This window comes from Triticum aestivum, chromosome 6A (genome assembly GCF_018294505.1).
Source record: "Triticum aestivum cultivar Chinese Spring chromosome 6A, IWGSC CS RefSeq v2.1, whole genome shotgun sequence".
NCBI lineage: Eukaryota > Viridiplantae > Streptophyta > Magnoliopsida > Poales > Poaceae > Triticum > Triticum aestivum.
In genome coordinates, this window is record NC_057809.1 from 561,001,493 (window position 1) to 561,009,971 (window position 8,479).

Consider the following 8,479-nt stretch of genomic DNA (forward strand, 5'->3'; position numbering starts at 1 on the left):
AAAAACCCTGATCGAGCCTGGCTGGGCATGGACTCACCCTGTGATGTCACGGACAGGGCCATGTTCACAGCTGCAACTTCTATCTCATTAGGTAATGGAGAAAAGGCAGGGTTCTGGACCTGCTCATGGGCCAATGGGCAGCCTCTTAGGGATGTTTTCCCCAGGCTTTTCAAGCACTCAAGGCGGAAATCGAGATCGGTTAGAGCCGCTCTGGTCGACGACTCCTGGATCAGAGACTTGGCGCACAGGGACACCGCCCCTCTGCTGCAAGACGTGCTGTCCATGGCGAGGATGATTGCCAGTGTCCGCCTGATGCTAAACCCCCAGGTCGATGATACCATTAGATGGAACTGGACGACTGATGGCAGCTACTCTGCTACCTCGGCCTACTAGGCGCAATTCCAGGGGACGCAGCGATCATGTTTCAAAAGCTTGATTTGGGATGCCTGAGCTCCGGGGAAGTCAAAAGTGTTTGCCTGGCTGGTGCATCTCAACAGGTTGTGGTGCAATGATCGGTTGCAAAGGCGAGGATGGTGCAATGACTATTTCTGTCACCTTTGTTTCAGAAACCTAGAGTGATAGGTTCACCTCTTCTGGCACTGCCCGATCACAAAGGAGGTCTGGGAAAAGGTGGCGACATGGTCAGGATGCCGGGCTGTGAGGCCAAGTGTATGGAGCTGCCTGAATATGGTGACTCAAATCGTTGAAGCAATTGCCGCCACTCCAGGGGAAGGCCGGAAGGGGATCAAGTCCATCATCATCTTGGTGCTCTAGGAGATATGGCTAGAACGGAACAACTGCACTTTTCGTGCAAAAAAGGCGCTAGGGAGTGACATTGTGGCTGCATGTCATCGTGCTATTCAGCTGTGGCGCCAAGCTGGGGCAAAATGCCTATCGCGGCCTTTTGCAGAACCTTCGACCGGAATTGGCTAATGTAATCTTTATTTTCCTTTAGGCCACTTGATCCTAGGATCTTCACCATGTATTTGCTCTTTTTGTTGCTTCCTGCTTAATATATGAATGCCAGCAGCGTTGGGTCTTTCAAAAAAAGAATCTCACCATTTCTGGGATCATTTCAGTCAACCAATGTAAGCGGACCTCATTAATGATGACTGGCCGTTCCAAGATAGGTTGATTTGGAAATGAAAAAATTTAGCTAAAAATCAAAATTTTCATGTGGTAGATTGATTGAGAGGTGATCCGAACGAAATTCTATCTTAAACAAGATCTCAAGTTGCTTAGATACAAAGTTAAAGAGAAACATATTCAAGAGCTTTCAGAATGGATAGATAACAATATGTAATTCCATGGTTTCTATACCTAGAACTGGCATTGGTTAGGCCTTCTGGACTGTCTTTTCCTCTGTTTCTTCCTTTTTTCCTTCCCCTTGTAAATTACTTTTATGGTTTATTGAAAATTTACCGTAGAACTATTATTCTATGGTTTTCGGGTAAAAAAAGACAACATGAAAAATGATAGATGCCAGCATTACGCAAAGTGTTGTTTTTGTGATATCGAGGAACATATATTTCTTCCTAGAATGTCCAGTCGCCATGCTTTTCTGCCTACTATTAAGATATGTGACACATTTCTTGTATCTTGTATGTTGGCTTCATATTTCTTGTTTCTTGTCTGTTGTCGTTTGTGTGGCTGGCATATTCAGCCACTCTATTTTTATTACCTTAATTCATGTTTGGATCATATAAATGTCACAATAATTTAAGGTTATCTATCTTTTTGAAAATAATTTATAACATGTTGTATTTGCTTTTTTTTTCCTTTGCTATAGCATTCTGGCTTTGTGTATCCTCTAAGCATTCTTATTTCTGAAGAAATTTCTCAAAATGGGTAATAATAAGAGAGATAAAAATGAATTACGGAAAAATCCCCTCTTGATATTTAAAAAGAAACAAAGAATAAAATACCAAAATATTGCTATAGTATATATAATCTTTGGAATAACATTTTTCCTGATAGAAAATTAAACAAACTGATTCTATTGTAGTAGACAGAACTCATGGAATAATATTACCATGACAAAAAAATAAAACTAAAAAGATTATAACATGTTGTATTTGCTTTTTTTCATTTGCTATAGGATTCTGGTTTCGTGTCTCCTCTAAGTATTCTTGTTTCTGAATAAATGACTCGAAATGGGTGATAATAAGAGAGATAAAAATGAACGGCGGAAAAAGGCCCTCTTGATATTTAAAAGAACAAAGAATGAAATACAAAAATGTTGCTATGGTATATATAATCTTTGGAATATTATTTCCCGATTGAAAGTTAAACAAAAGGATAAAATACCAAAATTCTAGTATAGTAGACTGAATTTATGAAATAATATTACCCTAATAAAAACAGAGCCACAATAAAAAGTGCAATGTTCAGAACTTGCACACAAGTTATACAAAACTTGCACAATTCCATTTTATGCAAGAACACTTCTAAAGTAATGCATTTTAAGAACGGATACGAATTAAGGAGACCAGCCGACAAATGTGATTAGTTGTATCGCATGATATTTAGGTTACAGCCTCTGCTTTTTTGGCACCTCTCTCTACAAAAAAAACACAAGCATGAATTCCACTTTTTTTCAAACAAGCAAATAACATTGTCAGGGGCTTGATGCATCACACTCATAGCGCACGAATTTATGAGAAAATTGGAGGGCCAAAAAATTGAGATAAAAATAAACAAGTGCCAAGAAATAGCAAAGGTGAGAAAAAATAAAAAATATAAATATTATAGATTGAAGTTTTGTTTGGAGTTACCTGATAGAAAGAAAACAAACCTGTAGGAATAAAAAGAACTAAAAAGACCCAAGTAAAATAATATAGAACTTGCAATGTTTCCCAATGTTTTTTTTCTCAAAACGGAGCATTGTTCCTTAATGTGCAAGGACAAGTAAAAGGTAGTGCAACTCTAAGGCATCAATATAATGTTATGCGAGTAAGTCTATTATTTATAACCAATGCATTAAAAAATCATGCTGGAGATTAATATTTGATTGATATACCAAAAATGAATTGGTGGAATCGTGCCTCACATGGATGGTACCTCCTTCCGCAGGTGTAGGTGCACACATAGCCAAACAACCGCACACAAGCATTCTGACACATTACCACCAGGTGGGCTCTTTATACTACTACCACCGTCCTATAATATAAAAGCGTCTTTTACACTAGTTAGTGTCAAAAATGTTCTTATATTATGAAACGGAGGAAATAGTAAACTACACATGTTGTGCAGGTTAGTTTAGATAACCAAAGTACGACCGAGTACTGATATACAATACTATAATAGGCTAAGGTGTATATTTAGAGTCACAATTTCATTAAGTATAAGTTGTAGATTCGATATGTCGTTCGTCTCAATGAGAATTGAATCATAGTTATAGAATATTATATAACTATGTGATATATACTACACAAAACTCAAGTTAAGTGTACAAATAGCTAAGTACTCTATTTGGAAATATAAATGGATTTTAGAAAGATGTTGCCTTAGCCTTGAACAAATCATAACGTAAGAAAAGACCATTCTTTTGGAAGGAAACAAACTTGTCAAGTTATAGTATGGAATTCTAGAACAAGTAAGAAGTTATTAACTTAGCCGCATCCTACTCCATCAAACAAGCTAGGGTTTGTGCCTCTTGCCGGCTCCGTCACAGGTCTGCCTCATCTCCGGTGGCCCTAGGGCCATGGAGGCGAGGTGGATTCTGACAAGGGCCGGCGAGGGGGCTCCGTTGTTAGTTGTTCCTTTCATATTTGTCAGGATTTGTGTCTTGCTCGAGAAGACGAGACGGCGGCGACTCCCTGAAGATGGAATAAAGGTCTCCCCGCCTAGCCCCCGCTCAGGTGATGCGTCTAGCATCGTTGGTGGGCGTGTGGAGGTGTGTCTCCGACGGATCTATCATCGGTGGATTTGCTCGGATCTGGTTGTTTTTCGTCTATATTCGTGTGTCTTCGGATTGGATCCTTTCGATCTACGTTATCCTTCATCGGCGGTGGTTGCTGTTCTGGTGCGCTGGTCCTATGTGGCCTTAGCATGACGACTTCCCGACTGTCTACTACAACAAGTTGTGCCCGACTCCGGCGAGGGAGGAGCGATGACAGTGGCGCGCCTTCAGCTCGCTTCGGTGTTTGTGGTCGTCGTTAGGTGGTCTATGGACCTGAATGTAATTTTTATTATTTCTAGTGTTTGTTGTACTGCCATGATTGAAGATGAATAGATCGGAAGTTTTTCAAAAAAAAATAAGTTATTATTTTGTGTGCACAATGTGCATAGAAAATAAATAATTAAAAGGAATGACAACTCTATTTGCTTTGAGGTTTGTGCATATTATGCATGGTGTCTGGAATCTTCTCGTAGCAGAATCCAGTGTAATAAAGAGAATATCCAACGGCCAACACTACTTAGATTTGCCATCTCACAACCGTTGGATCAGCTTCATCCGATGGACAATATTTTGTACACTATATAGTGGTAATATATAATGTCAAAAAAACTACATACAGAATACATACATTTGCCATATTCAACGGGAACAAGCCACTCGATCATGGAATCTCATCTACGCGGAGTCAAGCAGGAACCAAATTTTCATGCAACTGAAGATTAGCAAAAGCGCTTAACCAAACCATGCGAATGAATTGCCTTGCAACTGATCAAACCATGTTTCAGGTTGTTTTCTCTTTTGAAGCCACGCCGGAAAATGACGTCCTTCTGTCTACTTGTTCACTTTCGGCGTGACTTGGATCGACCCAAAGGGCTGGAACATTCCATACACCTACCTGGTCGCCGGCGGCACTAGCTCACTAGTTGCAGTCAAGTGATTGTACGCGAAATGATCGGCAGACGGTGACCGAAAATGGACGGACATTTTCTTCCGCAGGGGACACGCCCGTACGTTTTTGGAGAAAAAGGCCGAAAGGATTTAGAGAATGCAACGGCGGTGCAACTGGGGACATCAGCGTGAAGTTACAGAGCTGGAGGAGCAGACAAGAAACCCAGCGCCCAGTCACACGTACGTACTTACCATGCATTTGCCTGATTTTAACCCCGAAAATGGCGTGAAAATGGCTGGCCGTGCAGTTCTTCCAAGAGACATGGGTGTATTTATACGTCTCCCCTGCCGAGTGTTGGTGCCGTGAAGTGTTTTTGGCTCTGATCCTCCTCCTCCTCCTCAACAGATCATTCTTCTGTCTAGTAATATTTGTTGGCTCTCTGTCTCCATGGAGAAGGGGTACGGTGGCGGCGCTGAAGAAGGGAAGGCGAAGCAGAGCAAGCCGCCGGCGAGGCGCGGCGGCGTCATGAAGCGCATCGCGAAGCTCCTCTGCTTTTGCGGTGCTCCCGCGGAAGCTTAGAAGAGCTTACAAGGTGCACGGTGCTCCCGCGTCATGAAGCACGTATGTAATAACGGTCCGCTATGTCTGTGTACTGTACAGTGTGTGGGCTTCTTTTCTCTCCCTACTTGTTTGTGCATTGGTGTTGTCGAGGACAGTAGATTACATCTGGTTCTACTACTACTACTACTACTACTTACATGTAATCCGAGCAGCATTGGTAATGTAATATTTGGTCATCGTTTCGTAACACATATTGTACTTATGTTGCTCTTCGCACTCCTGTTTAGCAACCGAGTGATTTGAATTGGCACGCAACCATGCTATTGGATTCAGAGTCTTTCCTTAAAACACTCGATTAAGAGCCAGTCAACCATGTAAGAGCATCTGTATTTCGATTTTTATGATGAAGACAGTGACAAAGAACGGCATGGTGGCTGAGGTCTAAGGCCTTGTAATGGCAGATCGAGTCTTCGTGGCGATGAGGACTCTCCTTGATGATTCGTGATTCGTAGCAGTGGCATCGGCAAGTGGGGGCGGCAACACAAGCGGAGTACAGAGTCTTAACTTTCAGGGCGAAAACCCAAGGTCTGACCTTAATTGATTGAGTCTAGCAGTGACCTTATTGAAGGCATTGTTTTGGAAGCATGGATCTTCTCCAAGATGAAAACCTAAGATATAGGATCGGGCGATGACGGTGCTTGTGCATTGTTTTCTTCTTGGAGGCATCGCGTTTGACGAATTTGTACTTCAGGTGTTGTCTAGGTGGTGGTTCTACCCATGGTTTTGGGTACCGGGCGGAATATTCGGATACCACCCGGTATCCGCGTTTCTCGCCACCCCACGAGAAAAGTATGTACCGAGCGAAAAGATTTAAATTTTTTGAATTTAAACTCTGATAGTTAGGTTAGATAGGTTCGGAACTTTGGAAGAACATACAGGCAGCATTGGCGTGGTGGTAAACGCGGCGCTACTTTATTCTTCCCTGTGGTCTCGGGTTCGAGTGTGGTGGTTCTCTTTTTCTTTTCATAATTTTTATGATAAAAAGGAAGATGCAGTTAAAAAATACATGGGGTTGGAGTGATTCGATCTTGCAACCTCAAGGCACGAGAAGCTCATATACGAGCTAACCACTGCGCTAGAAGGTGGATTGCTAACAGAAGCGAGTCCAGACCGAATATATACATCATTCAGAGTTTTGAATTCAAAATTCAGATTTAAATTTCGCCCGAATTTTTTCCGAGATTTCGCGGTTACCGCGGTAACCGGGAATTTCGGTGCCCCACGAGAAAAAAGGTGCACTCGGAATCCAAATCCTTGGTTCTACCTACAAGGAATTGATCAGTATAGCGGGGGGTTTTCTATTCTTGTTTTTTTGTGTTTTGATTGTGTGCATCCTTAATGTCTTTACGACATTACATTGTTGCAGAGGCTTGATGTAATTGATATTTTCATGATATTAATATATTTCATTATTAAAAAGGTAAGAGCATCTTCAACGCTACCTTATTATTGGGTACAAGGCGTTTTTAGGGCATGAAGGGGCAAAAAAAAGTCCTCCAATAGCAGCCCAATACCAATTTTTTTTGCAAAAGAAAGGGCAGCCCAAAAAGTGGCTCTGCGTTCGACAAATATGCGGCAACCGCAAAAGCGCAAGGCTGCCACAAATCGTCTGTGCTCAGCCGTTTTTCACCCGCCTCCAGCCGGAACATGTCTGACCCGCACGCCCACCGCCGCCGCAGTCGCTAATCCGCCACCGTAGGCCACCACTGCCGCTCCACCGCATGCCCCGAAGTACTTCCCAACCGTACTACTCCTCTAGCCGCCCACGGCCTCGCTGCCCGCCCCGATTTGGCCTCCGCCCGTGTCGATTCGTCGCCGTAGTGGCCATGGCCATTCGTCTATGCCCCTACTTGGTGACCTAGCATCCGACGGAGCACCATAGCCGGTAGCCCCACTGTCGCGCCCGAGCGGAGGTCCGGTGACATCTGAGCGGCAACAGCGCGGCGTCTCTGACTTCTGGATGCATAGATGCCTTCCCCACGTTGAGGAGCACTTCCAGTGGTCGTTGCCCACCCCCTCCAGGAAGCCGCAAGCCATCGACGACTCGTCGGCCGGATTGCTCCTCCTCGCACACTAGTTGTTTGATGGAATATCTACAAACGTAAAAATATTGTTTGTGTTTTTTCTATGCATTTGTAGAACGGACTGTCCTTGTAGAACTATAGCTTGATAGATAGTTTCATCCGTACTTGAGTTCATGTGACTCCAACTATTACAATGATTCCTTGTTAGATGGGGAAATTTGATTTCACCGGGGAGGGAGATATTGCTATGATTGTGATGATGCACAAGAACAAGAAGCTGAAGCACGGAGGTTCGGTTTTTGGTCGTGAGTTTCTATGGAGAGAACGGTAAGAGGCGGGCGACCAATTGTGGCACAACTACTTTGCCACAATACCTCCCTATCTAGAGAGGCACTTTCGACACTGGTTTAGGATGTCCACGAGCTTGTTTCCTCACATTTGCAATGTTGTGAAACAACATGATCAATCCTTCGCTCAAAGGAGGAACTGTGCCAGAGCTCTTGGACATAACATTGAGCAATAGGTCACTGCCGCAATGTTGCATGATGACATAAGGTATTCCGATGGATTCCATTGATGACAACTTGGCAATGGGAGAGAGAGAGAGAGAGTACTTCAATCTTCTTCGTCAAACAATTTACAAAGGCAGCCGTGAAAGTGTTTGGTCCAGAGTATTTGAGATAACCCAATGCTAACCCAATGCTCAGGACACGGCAAGACTTCTGCTAATGAACCAGGTCGAAGACCGCCTCCTCCACCTTGTCGTCGCACTCCTTGCCGGCGACTGCCACCTCTGCCACCCGCTGGTGGTACCGCTAGCGGGCAAGGCGGATGTTGTGGGTGGTGCGGTACGACTCGAGCAGCGCCTCCTGCTTAGCCATGTACACGTCCGGCGTGACCGCCTTGCCGCCAGTGAGTTGCTCCTCCGTCTGCAGATTCTTCTGGAGGAGGTGGTGGTTGTAGGCGACATCGACCTGCGCCTCCTGGAACTACTCCTCTCGCGTTGGGAGGCTAGTCCGTACAAAAAATCCCAATAAACCTCTC